We start from the raw sequence: 26449 nt of genomic DNA, 5'->3' as shown, positions 1-26449 counted from the left end.
AACCATTGGGCAACACTGACTTTTATAAGAATAAATACAGTAAGTTCTCAATGAGCACATTTTTGTATATATTCCATTTGTGAAATGTCTATTTTAAAGGGAAATTTTATAGTGTCCTTAGGTTTCCAATATAAAATGTAGAACTCCAGTAAAGGTTTGAGGGCAGAACTTTATCTCTGGGTTGGTAAAATTATTTCCACTTAATAAATTGCCTCTATTTGGCTTATGCTTGCAGTGCCCCATGCCACTCCCTGGCACCACGTAATGGCAGTAAATTAACATTCTCAGGTCTCTAGGATACCAGTGTTATACTGTCCTGATCGGGGTTTACTATGTGTTGAAAGAGTAGACAGCTCTGAGCGTGATATGAGGGGTCCCAAAAGAGTATCTAACCTCAAAATATTTCATTATTAGTACTCATGAGTGATATTAGGACTATAAAAGAAATTATTTCTCTAGGTTAATGCACAGAATCCATCAGAATATCCTGTTAAAATAGAACACCTTGGGAAAAGTAATACACCCTAATTAACGCATTCTCATTAATTAAGAACCCAAGAGGGATCCACTTTTCAGGCCACTAAGCCTCCACTAGTCAGCAGAGGGGAAAGCCCTCAGAGCACAAGGTTTGATAGTGGAAGAGTTATGGTGACGCAGCACCTATAGGGGAAGTAGGGCAGGTAGGGCCAAAATGAGGACTCTGGGAAATGAAGAGAGATGTGAGCGAGGAAGAACGGAAAAGAAAGTGTGCTGAGAGAGGCAAGGGCATACACAATATACGAGTATTTCCTTTATAAAGTTAACCAAACTCAACCCTGGTGCTCTAAGTGCCACGAAGCTGCAGTTTAGTCTCCTCAGATACAAAATTCACTAAAGAGACTAGATGTTTCAGAAGTGGAAACAAGCTAGTTTATTAAGAACTGTAAGTACCTATTATAAATATTGCAGTATTCTAGGTGTTATAAGAGATGAAGGGGGAAAGAAACAAACATGTTCTGAGCACGTACTATGTGCTCACCCATTATTTAGTTACATCATCTAATCCTTACAACCACCCTGTGAAAGAGGAACCAATTCCCTCATATTACAGATGAAAATTTAGGGTCAAATAGCCTGTTGATACAAGTATAGAGTTTAGAGATTAATAATACTTGATGCCAAGTACTATGTTGAAGATTTATATGCATCTCTTATTTAAACATCAAAGCAGCCCATGAAGTAGACATCAGTAGTTTTTAAAAATTTTACAGATGAGTAATCTGATGCTCAGTCAGGTTAATTAATTTGTTCAAGGTAAGTGAGGATGTTGACATTCAAACACACACACAGTTAAAGGTCTCAGCTTTAACTGGTGGATTACATTGCCTTGAAGATGAGAAGTCCTTGTCTTCTGTCCTTCGAGCAGTATTTCACATCCATGCAAAGTATGTTATATAATGTTGCTCATACGGTAGAATGAAAATGTAACAAACTCCCTCCCTTAGATTGCCAAATTCTTCTTTCCCTTCTCCTTTTCCTCCTCCTCCTTCTTCTAATGATCTAAACTCCCTTATGGGTATGGGCCTTCATTTCTAATTAGGGGTGAGTAGGAAGAGATGACAGGGAGAATACCTAATCATGCTGATTAAAAGTCTCTTAGGGGGCCAGCCCGGTGGCATGTTGGTTAAGTTCACATGCTCCATTTTGGCAGCCCAGGGTTCACTAGTTTGAATTCCTGGCACGGACCTATGCACTGCTTATCAAGCCATGCTGTGGCAGGCGTCCTACATATAAAATAGAGGAAGCTGGGCATGAATGTTAGCTCAGAGCTAATCTTCCTCAAAAACAAAAAGAAAGTCTTTTAGACCCATTTCAGGTGAGTATTCATTTAAATCCAAGTTCAAATCCTTATCTGTTTCCTTTCTCTCTTCCTGTTTCCAAAGATGAAGTCTGTGTTCAAGAGGGGAGCAACTACATCCTTGTGGTGGTGAGAAGGTGCTTCAGGAGCCCAGATGGGTTATTTTGCCTGACTTGTCTTTCAGATGTTTTGGTTGGTTTCTGTAAAGACATTTATCCCACTTGACAATGAGGTACCAGATTGGCACCTCCTGTTGAAGTCTGTGAGCTCTTCTTCCTTGACTCTGGCTTTATCTGTCTTCACCCAATCTGGTTCCTGTCAGTGGTGGTGTCCAGCAACTGGTTCTATCATGCGGCACATTTGATGGCCATCAGACACCTGCTGGACACACACTGCCACAGCCTTCTGGCATCAGGGATCTTTAGAATTGCTATTTGCATTCCCTTATTCCTGAAGGTGGCTCTCTCTAAAACTTCTCCATGAGGTCCCCCTTCCCTGCTGAAAACTTTTTGGGTGAGGGTGGATGGAAGGGATAGGCTCCAGTGAGCTGGTCCTTGGATATACTACTATGTGACCCTCATAAGACAAATGGGCATTCAGAAATCCCTGCCAAGCTAACACTGGCTCCAGTGAAAACTTGGGGTTGATCTCCAGATTTACTATGCCATCTGTCATTTCTAACAGGCAGGGGAGGAGGGGGAGGGCTTCATGTCAGATGCTGTGTCTTTCTAAAAAGGTATTGAATGTATTTACCTATATGAGTTGAAAACATAGGTCAATACAAAATCCTAAACACAAATGTTTATAGCAGCTTTATTCATAATTGCCAAAATTTGGAAGCAACCAAGATGTCTTTCAATAGGAAAATGGATAAACAGACTGTGGTACATCTGTACAATGAAATACTACTCAGTGATAAAAATAAAAGAGTCATCAAGCCAAAAAAAGACATGGAGGAAACTTAAATCCATATTACTAAGTAAAAGAAGTCAATCCAAAAAAGCTACTTACTACAAGATTCCAATCATATGACATTCTGAAAAAGGAAATAGTAAAAAGATAAGTGGTTGCCAGCGATTCAAGGGGAGGGAGGAATGAAGATGGAACATGGGATTTTTAGGGCAGTGAAGCAATTTTGTATGATATTGTAATGTTGGATAGAAGTCTAAGCCTTTTGTCAAAATCTATAGAAAGTAAACACAAAGAGTGAACTCTAATGTAAACTACGGACTTTAGTTAATCACAGCGTATCAATATTGGCTCATCAACTGTAATAAATGTGCCACAATAATGAAAGAAGTTAATAATAGGGGAAACTGTGAGGGGAGCATAAGGAGGTACCGAGGAACCCTGTAAATTCCACTCCATTTTTCTGTAAATCTAATACTCCTCAAAAAAATTATTCTATTAATTTTTTTTTAAAAGCCATGGAACCAACCTCCATTGGGATCCCCTCAAGGGTATTTTTTTTTCCACACCATACCTTTCTAGGGTTTCAAGCTTGAAGGTGAGCAAAGACTTTGTGTCTGATCTCCTACCTTCTCCAGCCCTCTCTCCAAAAACCATCTCTGACTTACTCTGACTGGCTTTCAGGAACTTACTCTATGCCACATCCTCACATCCTCCCCCTTCCTGAGAAGACATTTGTCCCTCCCCCCTCCCACCAGGAGATGAAGGTGCAAGGGAACAGTGAAAGGAGCCATCCTATCAATAAGGAGGATGTGTAGGGAAATGCATCACAAATATTCCCAATTATATAGTAGAAAAATATTTGTAATATAACATAGGGCAGAAGCAAATAGCATGCCTATAAACATAATCATAAACTTTCAAGGACTTTCTAAAACTATGAAATATAAGATACATATAAAAAGTATATAAAGTATATACGAACACACTTCATTTGATGAATAATTGTAAAACAAACAAGTATGTAACCACCAACTAGGTAAATCAATAGAATTTTTCCCACCATCATGAACGTCTTCACCCTTACCCCATGTGCCTCTCCCTGACCATAACTCTCTTCCTGTCCCCTAGAGGAAACCACTAATCTGATTTTTTGATAATCACTTCCTTGGTTTTTTAATAATTATGGAATTTTAAAGCTGGAAATATCATCAATAATCTTGCCCCACACATATTTCAGATGTGGCCTTTGATGCCAAGAGAAGGAACATCTTTCCAAAAGTCACACAAACTGGTGGTAGAGGACCAGAAACCAACTCTTCTGACTTCCGAAGCTTTTTGATATATGTCATGAATGCTTGGGAACAATCAGCAGAGGATGGCAGGGCGTGTGTTGGGATACTTGGTATCAATAGCTACATTTTATTGAGTACTCACTATGTACCTTACAACAACCCTACGTATGCCATGCTATCATCTTTATTATTGTTATTATTAAATTATTGTACTTTGATGGGAAATTGATGAGGAAATCAAGACTTGGAGATATTAAGTAAGCTGCCAGAAGTCAGACAATTAGTATGTGGAAAATCTGGATTCTAATTTAGCCCCATCTGACTCCACAGCTTGGGCTCTTGCGCACTTTCTTTTCATTTAAAATCGTTGATTACTATTTCATTATTTTAAAAGTAATGTATTCTTTTGGTTAAAAAATCCAAGAGTTGCAACAGTTAGGAATGTGTTTGTCTACAATAGCAGGAAAACCCTATGAATAGTGTAGAGAGAAAGAAGCTCATCTGACTTATAGAGGAGAAGACTGGGTGAGGGGGGAGGCAGGTAGTAGAGGGCCATTCAGGGCAGCTCAATGGGCACATTAGGGACCCAGGCTTTTTCCAATTTCCCACTTCATCATCCTTAGCCTGTAGATCTTTGTCCTCAGGACTGTTATGTCAAGGTGGCAAAAAACCATTGTATCTCTAGGTATTGCATCAACCTTCTTAGTAAGGAGAGGAAGAAAGGAGGAAGCAGTAAGAAGCTTCTTATGAGAAAAATGACAGCTTGCCAAGAAACCCTTAACTTCTGTCTCATTGTCCAGAATTGTGTCACATGGCCACCCCTAGCAGCAAGGGAGCCTGGAGAGATGTTTTTACAAAAGCACACTGCCACTCTGAACAGAATTGGAATCCTGTTATTAAGGGTGAAGAGGGAATGGATTTTGGGTAGGCAACTAAGATTGTCTTCCACAAATGTTATAAAAGGTTTCCAAGTGAAACACCTGGGTCTTTCTACTACATCCGGCTATCATCTTCCTCCCATGCAACAGTTACAGTTGGTTTTTGAGTCAAATTTAGAGGACAGAGTGGACATGGATGGAAGGAAAGAATGGAACAACTTTAATGATGCAGTAAGACACAGGTGCGAAAAAAAATAGAGATGAATCTGAGGAAGTAAATTGAGGGGCATAAGGTATGAATTGACAATGGGCCTTAAAGGTTGGGCAGAATAGTTTGGCTGCTATACAAAAAGACTAAGAAAGTCACTGTAGATTTTGAACAGAGGAGTGAAATATTTCTATAACAAGAAAATGCATATTTGTTGTCATACTGAGATTCTTAATCTCTTTCCAAGTTGAGTCAATATAGTTATCAACACTTTGCCGCTTACCACCTCCAGAGCAACATGCTGCAGAATATGAATAGATCACTGGAGCATGATTCACCATTAATTAACAGTATTATCCTTTTTGGTGATTTATAAAAGACAAAGGAACAATTACTGTTTAACTAGAAATCTGTGTAGCTATGAGTGTCTCCTGTTTTCTAAGTTGGTTTTGCAACTAGTTTCTTTTGAAAAGCCATATGGATATGATTTAAGCTTTAAAACGATCAGTTAATTCCATTCAGGTGCATTGTAAAATTCATTACAAAATACTTCCTCTCCTACTACTCAAATGCCTCAGAGAATATCAGTTTTATATTTTTTACTCGTTTGAATTGTGAATGTCAGCAGTGCTAAAAAGGGAACATTTTTCAGAAGACATAACAAAGACTTTATACTACTTTTCTGAAATATTTTGAGATAGTGCTTAGTACTATTGGGAACTTGAGTACCAAAAGTCCAAAACTTCTACGGGAAGTTAGGAACTTGTTCTAATTCTTCACAATTTGAGCCTTTTTAGGAATCTCCTGATATTTAAGGAAGTAATTTTTCTGTGATTCTGTCTGTAAATGTTTTCTCCTCCTGTAACAACATGATTTTGCTGTAATGCATTTCGAGACCACCTCAACATATGAAACTTCTTAATTTGAGGACAGATTTTTCTTCAATGGTTTTTCATTTGTTTTTATTTTTTGTTGTAGAAAGTCATGATGAAAATTTATTTGTTGAAGCATTTTCTCTCCTGGCTTTCTTTGTGTTTCCACAATAATTTTAAATATGAAAATTAATGTTCGTTTATACATTTCACTTATTTTTACCACTGAACTTTTATATTATTTCCTATAAAGGATTCATTAATTTCTCAAATGTATTTGTCTATCTTGTTGACATTCTATTGATAAATTTTGATAGCAGCAGATCATATTGATAGCAGTGAGATCAATCTATATCCCACCAACCTGTAATGCATGACAATTTGACCAAAGGCTACACTGGCTTTTAACTTTGAGATACATACATAAAATTATAAATGTTATTTCAATGGAAATATAATCTACTTAAGAAAACACATTTTTTGCCACTGTAAAATTATTTTACTAATAGCCACTTATATTTTAAAATATGCATAAAGGCATACCTGGTAATATCTTAATAAAAAACATGTAATCTTCCTTATAAAAATAAAAGCTAGGGGCTGGCCCAGTGGCGCAGTGGTTAATCGGACATGGCATCGCTTGGCAAGCCATGCTTTGGTAGGTGTCCCACATATAAAGTAGAGGGAGATGGGCATGGATGTTAGCTCAGGGCCAGTCTTCCTCAGCAAAAAGAGGAGGATTGGTAGCAGTTAGCTCAGGGCTAATCTTTCTAAAAAATAAATAAATAAATAAATAAAAGCTAAAGGAGACAAACAACCTCAAAATAAAAATAACAAAATAAAAATTAGAGTTTCCAGGGTTGGAACTCAGTGGAAAATCTCCTTTGGCCAGAGAAATAGACTACACAGTCCTGCTTCTGTTTTCAAGATTTGTCTTTCCATTGATGTCTATCACTAATTAATACTGCTATCACCAAAAATTTAGTCTCAGACATGAGCTGCTCCTCTCTTTAGTCTGGGCCAAAGATGACCTGTGATCCTTCCTTTAATATCAGGAAACAGAGTCAGGACTGAGACATTGAAAAACTTTCTATTAAAGATTGAAGGATAACCAAGTAAACCAAACCAAGTGATCTGACTCAGAAAACATAGCTTTTCCTCTAGGTTTGCAGGCCCATTACAATTCTGTGGAAGCCTAATTAGGTAGAGGAAAGATAGTCAGATAAACTCTTAACATCTCAGGAGTTTGACACAAACTCCTATAGATGAGCATTTCTTGCTCTCCTGAGGCTCTTCCCACTTTGTACCACAGCCATCTTTCACATACCTTCTAAGACCTCAGTGTTTGGCTACATCATGACAGATGAGGAAAAGATTTGGAGGCTTGCCCCTGTGTGTGGCCTGGGGGGCAGTTACGGACCATGCAGCAGTTGCTGTGATGGAAAGCACTGGAGACAAAGACAGGGGCTCCAAGGCTGCCATTTCCTCTTGAAGGTTAATGAAGCCTGTAGTTGGAGGTGGGATGTACTCCCCCCCACATTGGGCTACTTCACTCCATATCCTCATCACATTTTAAAACCTAGCAAGCTGTCCTAGTGAAATCTGTGGTCTCGACTGAATAGCTCCTAATGTTTTTCTCTCCTTTCTTCTAATAAAAGTTCTATAATTTTCTCACAAAAAGTTTAATCCATTTTCTTTTCTTTGTTTTTGTACTGTGAAGTTGTTTGGGTGAGTATTCATATTTGTCTGTCTATACTATTCTTGTAATTAAAAAAAAATGCTTGACTGATGCAGGTCAGGATTATATCTGAAAGCAAATGACATAAAATTTCCTCATCTCCTTCTGACTGTTTTGTAAGCAGAGTAAAATCACTTTGCTGCTCCTAGACGTACAGGTAGAAGAACAGGCAGGGCCTAGAAGAGCTTACAAGTTGCTCTCCTTGAGTGTAGATATCCTTCTCACTTCATTCCTCTGGGTCTGGAGGTACTTGTCTTAGCAAGACTAACGGCTAATTTTCTTGAACCTAGTTGGAACAAGAGAATGTGACCCTTCCAAGTAATGCATTTGTAACTTCTTTTTCCTTTCCTTGGAAACTTGAGGGGTACTTATTGGTGGGCTGAAATAACGCCCTAAATCTTACAATTTGAAACAATTGGTTGAAAACTTCTTTGATCACGCATGGCTATTCTAATATAGTCACTCAAGATTAAAGTCAAAGGGGCCAACCATTCTCTCAGATTTCACTAAATCTCAAAACACAAAAGTTAGAAAAAAAGATAAGATATAATAGTTAATGAAGGTCAAACTGGATGCAAAATTAGGAATGAGTTAGGAAAAACATTTTACTTAAATATCCTGTATATAATATGACTGATTATCTTGAAAACTATAATGGATAATGATTACCAGAAGAAAACAGATAATTAACTGCATAAAGTATAAGGAAGGACAAAGAAAAATAATATTTTATCCATATCTAATACTGTCTAGGTGAGAAAATATTCTGATTCTAGTTAACTGATCCCAGATTTTACTCAAGAACTATCCAGAAAGGACAAAAGAATAACACAACAGGCCACAGTTAGTTGACATGAATTTCCATGGTTTAATACCCAACATCCTTAATTACTGCTCCCTAGCAACTTGATGGACAGTCATAATTAATTAAACAAACATTTATTGAAATTCTACTTTTGTAGTAAATATTTGACCCTTGAATTTTAGGAGCTTTTCAACCACTGAAAGAGACAGAAAAATAAAAGATTATATTAGAGAGGCATGGGGCTATGATGATGTAAACACAAGTGTACATGGAGAGTCATCTCGAATCAGCCTGGGGAAGTGGTGAAGGCCAGTGGTGGTAACAAGCTCAAACTCTAGAGACAGACTGTCTGGGTTTAATTTCCCACTCCATGATAAATTTTTGTATGACCTTGTGCAAACTCATTCATCTCTCTAAACATCAGTTTCTTAATCTGTGAAATGAGGAAAACAGGCACCTTTCCTAATGAGGTTTAAATGAGATTATGTATTAAAGCATTTGGTGTAATGCCTGTAGATTGTAAATGCTCAATTTATGTTGGCTAGTACTATTTACAGAAGAGATGATGCTTGAAATGAGTTTATGGGATGAGTGCGATTTAGAGAAGAGGGAAGTGGAAGAGAGCATTTTAGGGAGAGGCAATGACATGGGATAAGCACTGAGACACGAAACAGCATACCATCTCTGGGTAACAGCAAGTGGTTTATATCTATTCTATTTTAATTTACTTTCATTAAACCCAGCATGTCCTCACAGTTGGCATGCAGATAACATAAAAAGTTTGCTACAAACATTTGTAATCCACCTCAGGAATTCTTTCAGGTGTACCTTCCTCTCAAAACTCCTCTCCTTAATTAGCCTAGTTTCTGAATTCAGTTTGGCTCCCACCTTGTCTGCTCTTAATCTAACCCTCCATTTTGGGTTGTTTACTGCAGACCTGACTATGTACTTCAGGGGACGCACTCCAGCTGTTTGCCTACTGGCTCCATGAACTACAACCACAGTCAAGATATGCCTTACCATTGAACTGCAGCCATCCTCCTGGATACTCCCTAGCTAAGCCTGCCACTGATCCTTCACCACCAGACAAGGAGGATGACTAGACAACTTTCTAGAGAGATAGCCCAGTGCCAAATTATAATGAGCTTTGTGTGTTCAGCTTAGGAATCTGAACATTTTCCTAAAAACTATGAAGACCCACTGAAGAAATTTAAATAGAGGAAAGACGTGACCAGATTTCTATTTTAAAAAGATCATTCTAGTAGCAGTTCCTAGATCAGATATAGGAAAAACCATTGGGAGTGTCTGCTCAGGTAGTCCCAATAGAACGGACCTGTTCTAAAACAGTGGCAGTGGGAAAGAAGGAAAAACAGTGAGTGTGAAAGAGATAATGGACATAAAATGTCTTGGACTTGGTGACTCATTAGCCATGGAAGGTAAGTAATAGGGAGGAATCCAGGATTTCTACTAGCTCAGGCAACTAGAAGGGTAGCAATGTCAAAGAAAAGGAAGACAGGATAAAAAAGTTAAATTTTAGGATAAAAACAATAAGGTCAAATTTGGAGTATGAAGATGATGATTCTTGTTTCCAGACTAGGTACATGTCTTCTATTATAAATGAGTAATTCTTCTGTGCCAGAAGAATTCTATAGAAATCAGTGTCTGGTGATTTTGGATGCATGATTGCCTCCTAGAGGGCCTGATTATCATTGGATTAACTGATTGAACAATTCCAAAAGGTTCAACAATCATATGTTTTAATGTTTTCTATGTTAATAGGCATTTCTTTTAAAGCATTTTTTTAAAAGTTTGGATTCATCATTAATTCAGGCTGGCCTATTCATTTATTTGGAAAAAAGGATTTGTATTTGGTCAACTTATACAACCATTAGTACCCTGGAGGGGCAGCATAGTGAATTGCAGGCCCCTAATTGGGTGTGTATCCTGACGTTGGAAAAATTACTTAAGTTCTTTTGACCTTGTTTTCTCAAATATTTTTAAAAAATGGAATTATAATAATACTTACCTTTTAGGGCTGTTGTAAGTATTGAGTAAATTTACAGTTCAGTGACTGGCACAATGAAAACCCTCAATAAATGTTAGCTATTACTATTATCCAAGATAATACAGCAAAAGTCCATTGCAAAGCATCTCATTTCACTATTGCACAGTTTTAGTTTCACTTGAGGTAAAATCATATTCCTCATGAAGATAGGCACAAAACATTGCAAGTTTATATGCTGCATTAATGTTTTTAAAACTATTTTTAACTAATAATGAAGGATATATATATATATATCACATTAATAACAGTATACATGTTGATAGATATAAACATAAGAGAAACATAGCAACAAGTGTGGTTAAAGTTAACATATGTTAAGAATATTTAAACAATATTTTGTATTTATATAGCACAAAGAGTCCAGAGTACTTTATAAGTTTACATTTTTTTCTGAATACTTGAAAAACTTCAATGATATTTCAAAACCTTCCCCAGAACCTTCAGGAGGTACTTTGTCATGCTTAATTTCACAGAAAGAAATACAGACCATCCAAATACACCTGGCCATGATGAAACACAATTACATTAATTAGATCAATAAAAGTCTATTTATATGGAGAGAATTTGCTTTGATGAATAGTTGTTTTATCAAAACTTTACTATGTTAGAATTTTAAATAAGGTTCAGAGTTTATACAAATTCAAGTTTTGGCATTTCAATTGCAATCTTCCTATATTCACTTTTACTAATAAAAAGTAGAATGTAGAATTTTAACCATCTATTAAAGTTATAAAAATTCAAAAACTAAGCTGCACTGCACAATGTATGTATCTATTCAGGAACTCAAACGCTATGATATTATCTCAGGTTACTTTACCAACAACCAAGTACCTCATTTTAAATTACAAATTCATGGTGAAACCACAGCATTGTTCATTGTTTATATTTCTTGGAGTGATCAACTTCAAAGCGGACTATTCCTTAAACTTTAAAAATTGCTAATCCTTTTACAGATCATTAAAGATCAAATATTGAAGCCCAGAGAGATGAAGTGATTTCCTCAAAATAACACTGTAACAAAGCTAGTTCTAAAACCCAAATTCAAAGTAAGTTGAGTAAACTCTTGTGACGCTAGATCACCACAAGAAAGTTGCATAGATAGTATGCAATTTCTTAATAGGAAGTGCAGCAGACTTCAAATAATCTTGGAGGCCATTAGTGAAAAGCTAAAGTTAGGGTAGTCTAACAGTAGTATCACATTAATGTGAGAAGTAAAGTATGTTTGACGAACATGATAACCTCTTTTCTTCCTTTAAAAATTTCTATTTGCATACTTCACAACTGGAAAAGAAAAAAAAGCCTAATTATATAGCCTCCAAGTTCATTTCAAACCCACGTAGAATTCACAAAATACACACACCCTTGAAGGAAAAAACCTACTGCACTATAGGAAATTAGAAGTAAAAAACCTTTTCATATTTTCTGTGGAGAAAAATTTATGAAATGAATAAATCAATTTGTGGGGAGTTGTAAGATTAAAAGGATTACAAACTGTGGACATAAAGGAATGACATTTCAAAGGAGCACAAGATTGGTGATTTTTTAAAAAAAAATTATAGTTTTAAAATTTTGTTTTGCATTTTAATTTCTATACCCTTACTTCCTAGTTTTTGACACAAATTCATTGTTGCTAATGTATTTTATCAAAGTGTTACTTATTCTCCTTTTTTTCATGCAGAGGAAAGTATATAAAGTGAGGTTTTAAAAATTTTTAAAGAAAACATAGAGTTTTCCAAAATTTTTCTCAGTGTCATAATCTCAGATTTAAATCTAGCAAAAAAGAAAATATCAAGCAATGGCATACTAATTCCTTTAGCAAACACAAAAACATTTTAAAAACTGAATTCAAATTCATTTTGATCTACCTTAAGCTCAGGACACCCAGAGACATTGACTGTGGATTAGCTGAAAGCTAGGCTTGAGAGTGCGGAGACCTACCATTCCTTCTTCTGTTCATAAATTCATCATTATCCAACAACCCTAGGAAAAACGTATTCAGAGACTTAGATGAATGGCAGAGTACAAAAGATATTAAGAGGAAACTCCACTTACCAACAGTCAATGAAAATGATGACTACATAAATAAAAGTGAAGGAGGTTTTAATTGACCCTGGGAAGGATCTTGTACAGGACCCTCTTTTTTCCAAGACCTCCAGTCCCCCATGTCTTCTTTGTCCTTCCCTTATACGACTGTTCAGTTTCTTCTACCTAACTCACATTTTCATTGAGGGTTGTGGCCTTCAGGTCTTGGCTTTGTGGAGGGGTTTAAGATTATAACTTTTCACCTCATGAGGTCCAAGGCTTTGTCTCCAGTCTCCAAGAGACCATTAAAATTGAAATTCTAGCTTATTAAGGAATGGTAGATTTCTCTCTTCAGCACTGGTTTACTTTTTTTGATTTGGGCTTTTGTTCCTCTCAAGGTCTTTGGGAATTTCCTTTACTTTCTTGCCAGCTTGGGAATGCATTTAATAAGCTGCTTTAAAATGCTTTATCCAGAATGTTTAGGTGTTTGCTGAGGAGGTTTATTCAGCTTACCTAACTCACCACATGATCAGAAATGGAAATAATTGTTATAAATCTAGAAAGTGTAAAACTATAATGTAATCTGAAAAATGGGAGTCAGAGAGAGAAAAACAGGAGGAAAGAAGGGAAAATAGTATAATTTTTTCATCTTTTATTGTAGAGTGTCAATAGACACCATTTAAATTTGGCCTACAGATCCATATAAATACTGTGATTGACAGAGGAACTAAAACTAAGCATTGTAAACAGGACTTATCTCTGAAACCTGAGTGGGGTGGGGTGATGTTAGGAGAGGAAGCCTTTTGCTTTTTGAACAGGTGGAAGTAAAACTGTCTTTATTCACAGTAGGCATGATCATCTACAGAGAAAATCTAGAATTGACCAAGAAGCTACTAGAACTAATAAGTGGCTTCAACAAGGTATCAGGATATAAGATCGACATAAAAAATCAATTACTTTTCTGTGCACTAGCAATGAACAAAAGGAATTTAAAAACAATATTATTTACAATATCATCAGAATTACACTATACTTAGGGGTAAATCTGACAAAAGATGTGAAAGACCTACATACCAAAAACTAAAAGTCATTACTTAGAGAAATTAAAGAAGACCTAAATAAAAGGTGAGATATATCTTTTTCATTGGGTCAGAAGACTCTATACTATTAAGACATCAGTTCTCACGAGATTAATCTACAGACTGAATATAATACCAATCCAAATCCCAAGAAGTCTTTCTGTAGAACTTGATTCTAAAATTCATACGGAAATGCAGATGACCTAGAATATACAAAACAACTTTGAAGAAGAAGAACAGAAATGGAGTTAATACCACCAAATTTCAAAATTTATAAGGGCAGCCTGTGGTGCAGCAGTTAAAGTTTGCATGTTCCACTTCAGCAGCCCAGAGTTCGCCAGTTTGGATCCCAGGTGTGGACAAGTTACCGCTTGGCAAGCCATGCTGTGGCAGGCGTCTCACATATAAAGTAGAGGAAGATGGGCACGGATGTTAGCTCAGGGCCAGTCTTCCTCAGCAAAAAGAGGAGGATTGGCAGCAGATGTTAACTCAGGGCTCATCTTCCTAAAAAAAAAAATTATAAAGTTACAGTAATCAAGATAATGTGGTATTGGGATAAAGATAGACAAACATACGAATGGAACAGAATAGAAAATCCCAAAATAGACCCATGCATGTATGAACAACAGAGTTTTGACAAAGGTGGAAAGTCAATTTGATGGAGAAGGATATTCTTCTTAAGAAATGGTGCTGGGACAACTGGAGATCTGTTTAGAAAGTTGTGAACCTCAACCCTTATCTCACATCCTACACAAAAAATAATTCAAAATGTCTCATAGAGCCTAAATATAAGAGCTAAAATAACAGACTTTTGTTAAAAAAAACAGAGAAAAATCAAATGATCTTAGGTTAGGCAAAGACTTTTTAGATAAAACAAAAAAGGTACAAATCATAAAATACAATATTGATAGATTAGACTTCATCAAAATTAGAATCTTCTGCTCTTTAAAGGATACCTTTAAGGAAATCAAAAGGTAAGCTATGCACTGGGAGAAATACTTGCAAAATATGTATCTGACAAAGAACTTGTATCCAAGCTATGTTAAGAACTCTTATAACTCAATAAAAAGACAACTCAAAAAATGGACAAAATATGAACAGATATTTCATAAAGAAGATATATGAATGGGCAGTAAGTGCATGAAACGATGCTTACCTTACTAGTCATTGGGATACAAATTAAAACCACAATGAGATATTATTACACATCCATTTGAACAGCTAAAATTTAAATGATATTTTAATCCTTGCCAAAAGGGTTGACAAGGATGAGGAGCAACCAGAATTTTCATACATTTCTGGTGGGAATACAAAATAATAAAGGCGCTTAGGAGAGCATTCCAAGAGTTTCTTACAAAGTTAACAACCACTTACCATATGACACAGAAATTTCATTCCTAGGTATCCATCAAAGTCAAATGAAAACATCTGTCCACAAGAACACTTATACACTAATGTTCATAGCAGCATTATTTATAATAACAAAAAATTTGAAAACACATTGTGGTGTATCCAAACAATAGAACACTACTTCACAATAAAAATAAATGAATTACTGATATACACAACAATATGGATAAATTTCAAAAATATCCTAAGTAAAAGAAGCTGGACCAAAAAAAAAAGCAAAAAACTTTAAATATTGTATATTTCCATTTATGTGATATTCCAGTAAAGGGAAAAATATAGTGATAGCAGATCTAAGTTTTCCTAGGGCCAGGGGTGGGAGTGAGGTAGGGTGTTAGAGAGGATTGACTGCAAAGAGCGACAAGGAAATTTTTGATGGTGATAGAAATGTTCAATAGCTTAATTGTGGTGGTGGTCAAATGACTGCATACATTGGTAAAACTTATCTCATTGTACACTTAATGTGGTTAATTTTATTCTATGGGAATTATACCTCAATAGAGCTGTTTTTTTAAAAACGAATATACACTTATTTCTACCCAAAGTTGGCATAATACTGATTACAAATGTACTTTTCAAATGGCTTTGTTAGCTGGAAAAATCGGTTACAAGAAGAAATTAAAAACCGTGGTAGGTATAAGGTCAGTTCAGTTCAAAAATCTCATCCTAAAAAAAGCTGTTCTTGAGGATCTTTACTATTTACAGACTGAAAGCAAATTGTGTGAGAGGCATCATAGGTCCTTTGCCTTCTGTATTCTGCCTTCAGAACTTCTTACTGCACGTGGATAAATGGATCCCTTATTAATTGCCTTATTTCTTTACAGAATTATAGTGTGTTAATATCCTCTGAGTAGATCCAATGGCCTTTCTGAAGCCTTTTATGTGGCCAGATGGGAAGGGAGTAGAACAATATCCACTGGTCCAGTTTCCCCCTCTTTCCAAACATTAAAAAAAAAAAATCAAGATGCCCTCAAAATCCTTTTTTCTCCAGTTTCTCTAAGAGAGGGGTTAACAAAGCGCAGTAACACTCTTAAAGCTCTCCTGCTGCTAACGGGAGTGCAACAGAGACTGTCACCATAAGGACTGACTCCTGACTGCGAGCTGAGTCTTTCTCAAGAGAAATCTGACAATTAAGTGCAGAAGTTGCCCCTGGATTGCACCAAAGATTATCTCAGCTGGGGTTCTGAGAAGGACTCTGGCAGAATATGGCCCAGGGGAAGCCCCTTTGTGGCGCAGATCTAACACCTTCTTGCCCTATGGGGCTGATGACAGCCCGATAACTAGGAAGCAAATGCATTTTAGATTCATTGAGTTTCACAAGACGCCCTCCAAAGTGAAGTTTTTAAAAATGAAGTTTGGAAAGAGACACATTGTGAGTAAACAAAACTGTGGCAAATTTTAGGCTAAAATAAGCAATAAAAATATTATTGGTATGTAGAAAACTTTACCAAAAAGTTTTTCATTTTGTTTGCCTTCTCCCCCTTGATAGACTGTGTAGCACTGTTTCAAATTCATGTAAGATTCTCCTTTTTTAGGCTGTAGCTTTCAAAAATAATCCTGTTCCCTATACAGGGGAGGCTGGGTATAGGATCAGAGACTAGAGAGAGGCAGCTCAACATAGTGGTTAAGAGGGCAGACTAGGGTCAGATTCTCTTAGTCTGGTTTAAATCCCAAACCACAAGGTGTGTTGCTTAGGGAAAATTATTTAATCTCTCTGTATCTGTTTCCTTATGGAGGATAATAATAGTATCTACATATAGAGTTGTTACAGGATTAAATGAAATAATACACATAAAAAATTGAGAACAGTAACTAGCATATAGAAAATGCTTGTATTAATTAGGATTCATTTCACCTGTGACACAGAAAACAGGATGGCTGTTTTCTTTCTCATGTAAATATAGATAGTACAGGGCAGTATAGTGGCCTCACAATCACTAGGGACTTATTCTCCTATTCTGTTGCCCCATGTACTTTGTTTGGTCCAAGTTTGTGGCATCCTTGTTCTCAGCAGCAGGATGGAGAGGGGGATGAAAGGATAAAGGGGCAAAAGGACACAAGCAAGGTGCCTCTTAAGGAAGATTTGTTAGAAGTGGCCCCATGAACACTTATGAATGCCTCCTATTGACCAGAGGTTAGTCACAAGTCTCTGCCTAGCTTCCAGCGAGGCTGGAAAGGAAAGTCTGAAAAGGTCATTTTGCAGAAGAGGTCCAGCAAAAACAGGAGTAATTCTGCTACAGAGGAAGGAGAGAAGATAACTAGTAATCTCTGTCAGAGTGCTCAATAAATGTTAGCTATTGTAGTTACTTTGTTACCTTATGGCTTCCCCCTCAGTCTCCAGACCCTATAGTTCCTCCTAGCTCATGTGATTTCTTTTGTACATGCCCCTCCACTTTAATGTGCCACTGAAATTTGCATGTTTATAAAACTGTGCTTATTTTTAAATTTTCCTCTCTTCTCCTCTAATATTCTGCCAGAGTAAGTGTAATACTATCCTTTACTTATATTCATATCTATACTTATAATCTCGAGATATTATTTTCTAATTTATTCAATGTCTTTCTTTTTCAACTAGTCTGTTATGGACTGAATTGTGTCGTGTCCCCACCCTTCATATGCTGAAGTCCTAACTCCCAGTACCTCAGAATGTGACCGTATTTGGAAATAGATTTTTTAAAGAGGTAATTTAGTTAAAATGTGTTCATTAGGGTGAGTCCTAATCCAATATGAGAAGTGTCCTTATAAAAAGACAAGATTAGAACAGAGACACATACAGAGGAAAGACCTTGTGAAGACATGGGGAAAAGATGGCCATCTACAAGCCAAGGAGAGGGGCGTCAGAAGGAATCAACCCTGCCAACCTCTTGATCCTGAACTCCTAGCCGCCAGAATTGAGACAAAATAAATTTCTGTTGTTTAAGCTACCCAGTCTGTGGGGCTTTCTATGACAGCCCTGGAAAAATTACACATAGTCTATGATCTTACTTGATGTCATCAAAGTCCCAACAATAAACAGATGATACACTAGAAAGAGGGCAATTTGAGGAGAGTTGAAGAACAGAGGGCTCACTTACTAAGATGAGGGTATGGGGAACCAGAAAGGATGGTGCATTAAGCTGGGGAACGGTGCAGCTGTTCCCACCCCCTAAACCCAAGGTAAGAGGGGAAGGAGCCTTTATCAAAATCTTTAGTTGAGGGATGCAGCTATCTTGAAGTCAATTTGCAGGGAGGGAGAGAGGGTAATAAATACCCTGACCTCACTCTCCTCCCTCCCTGCCTCCAATCTCCTGCCAGAGTTGCTACTGATGGAAACCAACCGGCAACCAGAAAGCATGGAAGTGCAATAATGTGGTCCATGAAGGTCAGCCTTCTAGAAAGGAGGGTGAAGAAGAGTACAGACTGAGTGAATCTAGAGAAACAAAGAGACAACCTCTAATACAGGAAGGAACTTTTAAGTTCCTTTTGTATCTTCCTCTTCCTTGTTCCCCATCCTCCACCACCTCCTCTAGGCACCCATAATAACTATGTAGCATAGCACGTATAGCAAGTCCTCAATATCTGGGATTTGAGTATTTTTCATACTCAGTAATTTTCAAGTACTATCAATATTCCCCTCATACTAGTGTTTAGAATATGTCATCTCACTATTCCCAGTTACAGCCTTAATCCAAGTCCTAACTATATCTTGCCTCTAGGACTACTGTATCCCTCATAGTTTCTTGTTGATTCATTCTTGAAAAAACAAGCAAAGCAAATCAACCCACAAAACCACAGTAGCTTAAAAAAGACCACAATAACCATCTCAGTTGATTATACTTTCCGATTGCATTTTTTCCTTGTCTCACCTTTATATTGATTCATTATAGTTGAAATCAGACTAAGATTGTTTGTGGATATTTAAGTAAGGTTCCTGTCAACTTTCTTTCCAAAAGCGTTATAACTTCGAGCCTATCTTACCTGTTTCTGACAGGTAGGCATTACATCTTTTGGTCTATAATAAACTTTTAGGATATTCCTTTTTCAAAGATGATTGCCAAACATAGTACTATGGCTTTTCCAAGAGACACTAATAAGTTGTAATGTTTTGATTACACAATGAAGTTAACTTAATAATATTCTTATAAGAATCACTCTTACTTACACTGGATACTTCCTTAGTTTACTCTCAGCAGTGAGAATGCCTGCTCAGATAAATCTCCATTTTAGATCCACTTATTTATGCATCATTCAGTTCTGCCATCTCTGTAGCTGATTCCTTAGAAGCTGATGAACTTACTGGCTTTTCTAGAAACACAATGCTTTGTATTACATTGTTGGGTCATTGAATCAGTGCTGACTCGCAAGAAAATGACATGGTTATTTTATATGATTCTACTTTTTATCTTTTTGACTTCACTTCAGGAAGAATTTAACTTAAACAATTATTCACTTTCAAATATAGGCATTTTTAACCCTAGGAAAAATCCCTTGTCAGACTTTCAAATGTCTTTTAAAATTATTCCCATTAACATTTTTTGTCGTTCATCAATCTTCAACACAAATTAGTGTTCTTTCTTTAAGGGTTATTTCTTCTGGGTGAAGAATGATATCACATTTAATAAGAAGTCTGTAATTATTGTGTTACACATTTGAAGCTACAAATAGAATATCCCTGTAATGTAAATCCAATTAATGAGGTAAACATTCCAGGGTCAAAGTAGGGTACTGAGTTCAAGGGCTCTTAAGTCATCATCTTAGAAAATAATTCTTCTATTTCTTGGTTAAATTAGTTTTTTTCTGATCTTTGTGAAACTAGTATACAAAGTTCACTGTAATTTTGTTATCTCAGCGGATTTCTATATTTTCTGGTTAGTTAACAGCCCATCCCCCATATGAAGAAGGAAAAACAAAGAGACAAATTGTTTAAATTCAGTTTTCCTACTATATTTCAGGGCCATTTTATTCATCAAGCACTATGGTCAGGACTTACATGTTTCTGAAGCTCCTCTGAAAATGTTGGGGATCTGGAAAAAAGTTACTTCAAAATATGAAAAGAAAGCTGCAAATCAAAATGAAGAAATACTTAATTAGATGTCTGCAAAGCTTACCATTATGTCATTTGTAAACTCAATTGTTAGTTACATATATTTTATGTGATATATGGGTGCATTTTAATATGTTTGATATGACGTGGGACTGGAGGCCTCCAAAACCAAGTTCTAATCAGTACTTTCACTGATTAAGCCAGATCTATGAAAGTCTTAAAATGACCTTAATCTCCTTTATGGAAGAAAGTACCAGATAAAATTTTTAACAGTGCTTGGAGGCAAGTGTTTTAAACATTCTACTATACAATGTATACTTTTGTGTTCTCTGTCCCGCAAAATAAAAATGTTAATAAGCTAAACAGAACAAAATTTTCAGAAAAATATTCGATGCATATAAATTCTCTTCTCAAAACAAACAAAAAGCATCAAGAGACAAATTCATGTAGTTTGAATCAACGATCTTTATTTTTTTCTTTATTAGTGGCTAAGGTAAGTTGGCAAAAAATATATGGGTGAAAAAATCAGTCATATGCTTTAACAGTTGACATAAGTACTCAAAAATAATCAAAATATAGGCTTTATAATGTAATGTGATGTTGGTGGGGGGTGGAGAGGGCGAGATGTATGACACGTTCCAGTGGGAATATACTTTCAGTACAGTTAAGATAGGAATAATGGTCTTAAGAACTTCTTTGGCAGTAAAAGACTTTGGATCAAATAAAATCACATTTTTGATAAAAATTGAGTAAAAATAAAATAGTTTTCAGCATATATCATATAGTATCAATTGCTGATTAAGTCATAAGAATTAATCTCTAACACAGCTCAAGATCATTATCTTGTAAAAATCTACTTGGGGTTCACAAAGTTCTTAAGAAATGCTGATAGAAGTATCTATTAACTTTATTTATAGTGAGTATTTACTCCACCAAAAAATTTTCCTAATTTCAAAAAAGTATTACATGAACATATATGTTTAGTATTTTGAATCATTTCACCTGGTGTGCCATCTCTGAAAATCCATGAAAATTAGAAGTTTATAATTGAGATCATTCAAGTCTTTTTTTGTCTGTTGGTGAGGAAGATTGGCCCTGAGCTAACATCTGTTACCAATCTTCCTCTCTTTTTTTTGCTTGAGGAAGATTGTCCCTGAGCTAACATATGTGGCAATCTTCCTCTACTGTGTATGTGGGACACCACCACAGCAGGGGTTGATGAGCAATGTTTAGGTCCACACCCAGGATCCAAACCCGAGAACCCTGGGCTGCTGAAGTGGAGGGCACAAACTTAACCACCATTCCAACGGGACAGCCCCGGGAGATCACTCAAGTCTTTTAATCCTTGATTTAGAAACTTTTTCTTCCACCTCCCAAAGCCTTGAGTCTTTACTTAAAGAGTTTACAGGACCTTCTCAACCTGGTCAGAGTTAGCACCAAATCTCTCAAATACCCTTAATGTTGCCTCAGAAGAAGGTTATATGATCTCCACCATGTTTATGATACTGCAATTCCATAGGGAAATAGGAAAAAAATTCTCCTTAGTCATCTAGAGTTCACTTTAAGCTCTCAAAAGCAATTTCTTTGGTTTCTAGATGTATTCAGGATTATAAAGTGGCAGAACTCATTCCTTGGAGCAGCAAATCAACAGTATCTACTGTATGGCCACCCTTAACACTTACCTGAAAATTTGCCAGGGATAATTTTACTACTTATTATTTACCCTTTTCTCTGCAGTGTTGAATGAAAATATTAAGGAAAAAGTGGGTTAATTGGGTAGGTAATACAATAATAAATACTTCTAATTAGTGACTTCTGGGGTTTGGGGGCAGGTATTATTGACATATAATGTATAGAGAATATAATGCGCATTGTATTACAACTTTGACAATTGTAAACACATACGTAAATACTACCTAAAACATAATCTAGAACAGCAGCCTCTAGCAGAACTTATGCAACAGAAACGTTCTGTATTTGCATCATACAATCTGGTAGCCACTAGCCTCATGTGGCTACTGAGAACTTAAAATGTAGCTAGTGTGACTGTAGGATTGAATTTTAAATTTCATTTAATTGTAATTAATTTACAATTAGATTTAAATAGCCATATGTGGCCAGCGGCTACCCAGTTGGATGGTACAGAACATTTCCATCCCCCTAGATAGTTCCCTCATGCTCCTTTCCAGTAAATCCCACCTCATAGCCCCTGCCATCAGAGGGAAACACTTAAATACAGATTAGTTTTTCCAGTTCTTGGACTTTACATAAACGGATTCAGACAGTGTGTACTCTTTGTGTCTGGCTTCTGTTGAGATTCATCCATGTTATACTATGTATCATTAGTTCCTTTTAATTGCTCAATAGTATTCCATTGTACGAATGTATCACAATTTGTTTTTCCATCCTCCTACAGACAAACACTTGGGTTGTTTCCAATTATTTGGTTTTAATGATGCAAATATTGTATTTGACATTCTGCATTAATTGAAGGGAAAAAGCTACATGTGTATATCAAAAGATATTTTGGTCTTGAGAAAAGATAGTTAACATGATTTTATCATCTTTCTGTGCTGAGGTAAAAATTGAATTCCAGATTATAAATAGGGATGGACATGCCTCAGGACTGTTGAGTAAACAGCTGGTTTGTATTACTTAAAGAGAACACCATTAGAAAGACAGATCTATCAGAAAAAAAAAAATTGTAATATTTTACAAACCAAAATATACTTTGGGTGGGGATGGGTAGAGCTGGGGGAGCTCCAGAGAACAGTGGCAAACCATGTCCAGTTTTGAATTACCTTGGCCTCTGTCACTCTCTATCATTATTGATAATTAGCATACATACACAGAATTTCAGGTCTAGTAAAGGCAATCAGTAATCCAGTAGTCTAATTTTCCAGTGCTCTGCATATATAAACATTGGGTGAAATGAAACCATTTATTTCACATGAGAACCTAGACTCTGGTTGTCTCTCAATTGAAGAAAATCAGACATTATAATCAAGTGAAAAGTTTTTAAATAGGTGTGATTTCTGCTTTATAAAAGGATTCACCACAAATTCAGTGGTAAGCTGCCACAGACTGATACATTTTCAAAACTCTTATAAATACAATTTTTGAAAGTAAACCTATCATATATCTGTATTTTATCTTTTCACATACAGCCTTATATTTTACGAGCATTAATGTTAAAGTAATTTTTAGTTCTTGAACATGCAGTAGATATCAATAGGAGGAAAAAACCTAACAGATAATATTGAAATGGAAATTTACCCTTAAGAATGTACTAATTTGTAAAGTATATAATTATACATAAATAATCAGGACTTCATATTTTTCAAGTGGTTCAGATACAAATGTGTTAATTGATGTCTCTGCCTATCGCTCCAAGGTGAGCAAAAACAATCCAAGTTCAAAGAACACAACATTTTAAATTCATAGATATTGACTTCGAGCATTTTACAGAGAGGAACTACGTTTGGCCCATTTTAGGTACTCAACAAATAACTGTGGCATTGACAATTTGTTGAATTTTTCAATGATTGTAAAATATTTTTTGGTTAGGTACCTTTTCTCATTGAGCCCAGTGTGTATTGCATGGTAACAGGTGATAAATGTTAGACACAGCTGGATCTTTTCTGTGACTTCTTAACAAATAATTTATTTCTGAAATATATGTACAACGTAATGAAGAGGCAACTATGCAGCTTAAAAATGACCAAAAAGGAGATCCTTTCAGAACTGACTATGCGAAAAGGGATTTCTGGGTCCTTTCACAAGTAGTTATAGCACAAAATAATAGATGCATATATAATCCAGCATTTTTCCCAATTGATAGCTTGAATCAGTAGCTTGGTTATTGGATTCACTGCGGTGGTCATATTAGAGTAACTTCAATATGGTTAAAAGTCATACCATCAATTGTTGTAAAACAGGGAAAAATATTCTAAATCCTAACTTTTAAAGAACTCAAAAAAAATTTATCTATTCCTAACTCAGGAAAAGGCCAAATCAGGAAGTAGGTAAAAGAAGTCTTTAAGCAGCTTAAAACTGGTGTTACAATGTCCTCACACAAAGGTCACACACTTTTTCTAAATGAGAGTTCCTCGAAGTACCTATTTTCACTCTTGAGACACAGTTTTGCACAAGCTTCATTATGTGGTTTTCTTGCCTGCAGATTAAAAGCAGTACATTAAAAGGGTGGGGAGGATAATAGAGCTATGTTCACTGACAGCAGTAAGAAGCAACAGCTGACAGTGAGGGAAGGGACAAGCAAACTATAACAGACAATTGAACTAAAAAAGCAAAGCTATTCAGAGCTGCATACTGTGAGCAAACAGCCCCGCACACCATTACAGGAACAGAGGACTTTATCTGTAAATGTAATAAACGAATATTCATAATGACTATCAGTTTTCATACAGCTGGAGTGTACACCTTACTTCCTATGTGTATGTCGAAATTATTCTAAATCTGAAGAGTTTAACTGCTGTTGGTCACCACATTGTCATTTGTCTCAGACTACAAGAGCCTTCTACACGGTGGGTCATAAAACCTTTTAGCTTTAACACTGTAACACATTATTAGCGGAACCTCTATAACTCATGAGATTCCCAAAAGCAACATTACTTTCTTAAATCCATTCTTTAAATAGTTGGTTCCCAAAATGATACCCTTATCCAATATTCCATGAAACAGAGCCGTAAAATAAAACCACTGACTTTTAAGACTGTGCCTGCTTTCCCTAAAATGAGAATATTTCGTACCAACAGTGGCGTTATGAGGATTAAATGAGATAATGTATGTAAAACACTAAGCACAATGTCTAGGGCAGTCTAAGAGCTCAGCTATTATTATTTCAGCACTGTGAACTTATGTCGGCCCAAATCCCTTATTTTGCAGTTGCAAAAATTAAGCCTCAAGAGGAGAACTGACTTCCTAAGGCTCTACTTCTAATGTTATTGTCTTGGATAAGCAGCTTAGCGCATGTGTTGGAGGTTTGGGATATTGGCAGGGCCCAGGGGCATGTGCCTGTAGGACTCTCGTCTGCAGAGAAGTGGACAAGTATGTTAGAAATCGGAGGTATTAGAGGCTGTGCAAGCCCGGCGGGTGTTCGAGAGCCGGGTGTGTGCTGACAACATCCATCACGGACAGAAGCCATTCGGCTGTCTCAACACAGCCGGGAAGAGCAAGACCCTGAGATCCAGCAGGGTGTCAAGCAACTGGGGAGAGGGCAGGGAAAGTCACAGGATAGCGACTCAAACCCCGGTTCGGTCAACTTTAAGGAAGGATGAGCCCTTTACCTAAGGGCTGAGGATAACGGGGAACTAGAAACCAACGGGGTGCCACCTCCGGCAGGTGTAAGTTACCCTGACCCTAATGCCATTCGCAGAGGGGACCGCCATGCGTGTTCTCATTCTCCGGCGAGGGCGGCTTCCTGCTCCTTATTAGCACGCACTCCCAGCCCTGTGGTAGGGAGCGCTGACCGCGCCTCTCCGCTCAGGAGCGAAGGCTGGACAAGCTCCGACCAGGCCCTCCGCGCGCCGGGCCGGCGGAATGCCGGCGCGGGGCCCAGCGCCCAGCGGCCCGGGCGCGCCGGCTCTAAGATGGCGGCGGAGACAGCGGCTCACGCCCCGCCACCCGCGCTCCTCGGCTCGCGGCCTCAGGAGGCGAGAGCGGCTCGGAGCGCGGCAACCTGGCGGCCGAAGGCGGCTCGGACCCTCCAGTCCAGCGCGAGCCCCGGAGCCCTGCAGCGCCCAGGCATACGATAAGCCAGCAGGCAACGCAACTAGGAACACCGCCAGCGCCTCAGAAAAGAGAGAGAGAAAAAAATGGGAAAATAAAAAAAAATAGAGCGAGCGAAGGGCGGCACATCCGGGACCCTCCGCCCGCCCCGCCCCGCCCCGGAAATGACGTTTAGGCGGTGGGTGCAGAAGACGCTCTTCAAAGTGGATCCTTCTTTTGCTGTAGCTGGTCTCCCCACAAAGTGCCGGGAATTGCCCTCAACACTCCCTCCCCCGGGTTAGCCGTCACCCTCTGGCGGCTGTGGGGCTTCTTTGCACAAAGCTGGTTACTGGACGGACAGCTCTCGTTTCACAGGCAGTATCCCTCGCACACGCCCCTGAACGACCCCTCCAGCCTGGCCGGCGCTGGTAGTAGCGTACCTCCGAGAGGACTCTCGGTGACCTTAGCCCTGCCGAACCTAAGCGCGCGTCTTCGGAGCTCTTTTTCCGAACCCGGGCCTCGCGGCCCCCGGCCCCTGTTCGGGGGCTGTCAGTCACGCCGCCGGGCCCGCCCCTTCCGGCGGC

At 37.5% G+C, this 26449-nt stretch overlaps 1 long non-coding RNA gene across 2 annotated transcripts; it reads right to left on the bottom strand.

Annotated features, from left to right (window-relative positions):
- Positions 1-221: 221 nt before the first annotated feature.
- LOC106822481 (uncharacterized) lies at positions 222-26449 on the bottom strand. Of its 2 annotated transcripts, XR_006518594.2 has the most exons (4): positions 26306-26438; positions 20085-20153; positions 19257-19399; positions 222-14212 (listed from the first exon to the last, which is right to left on the bottom strand). It is a non-coding gene; the product is annotated as an uncharacterized lncRNA (long non-coding RNA). The 2 variants fall into 2 exon arrangements; XR_011497564.1 differs by lacking the exon at positions 19257-19399 and having other exon boundaries at positions 26306-26449.

Source organism: Equus asinus, chromosome 23 (assembly GCF_041296235.1).
Source record: "Equus asinus isolate D_3611 breed Donkey chromosome 23, EquAss-T2T_v2, whole genome shotgun sequence".
NCBI lineage: Eukaryota > Metazoa > Chordata > Mammalia > Perissodactyla > Equidae > Equus > Equus asinus.
The sequence above is the reverse complement of the archived record's forward strand: the minus strand, read 5'-3'. Positions and strand labels throughout refer to the sequence as shown.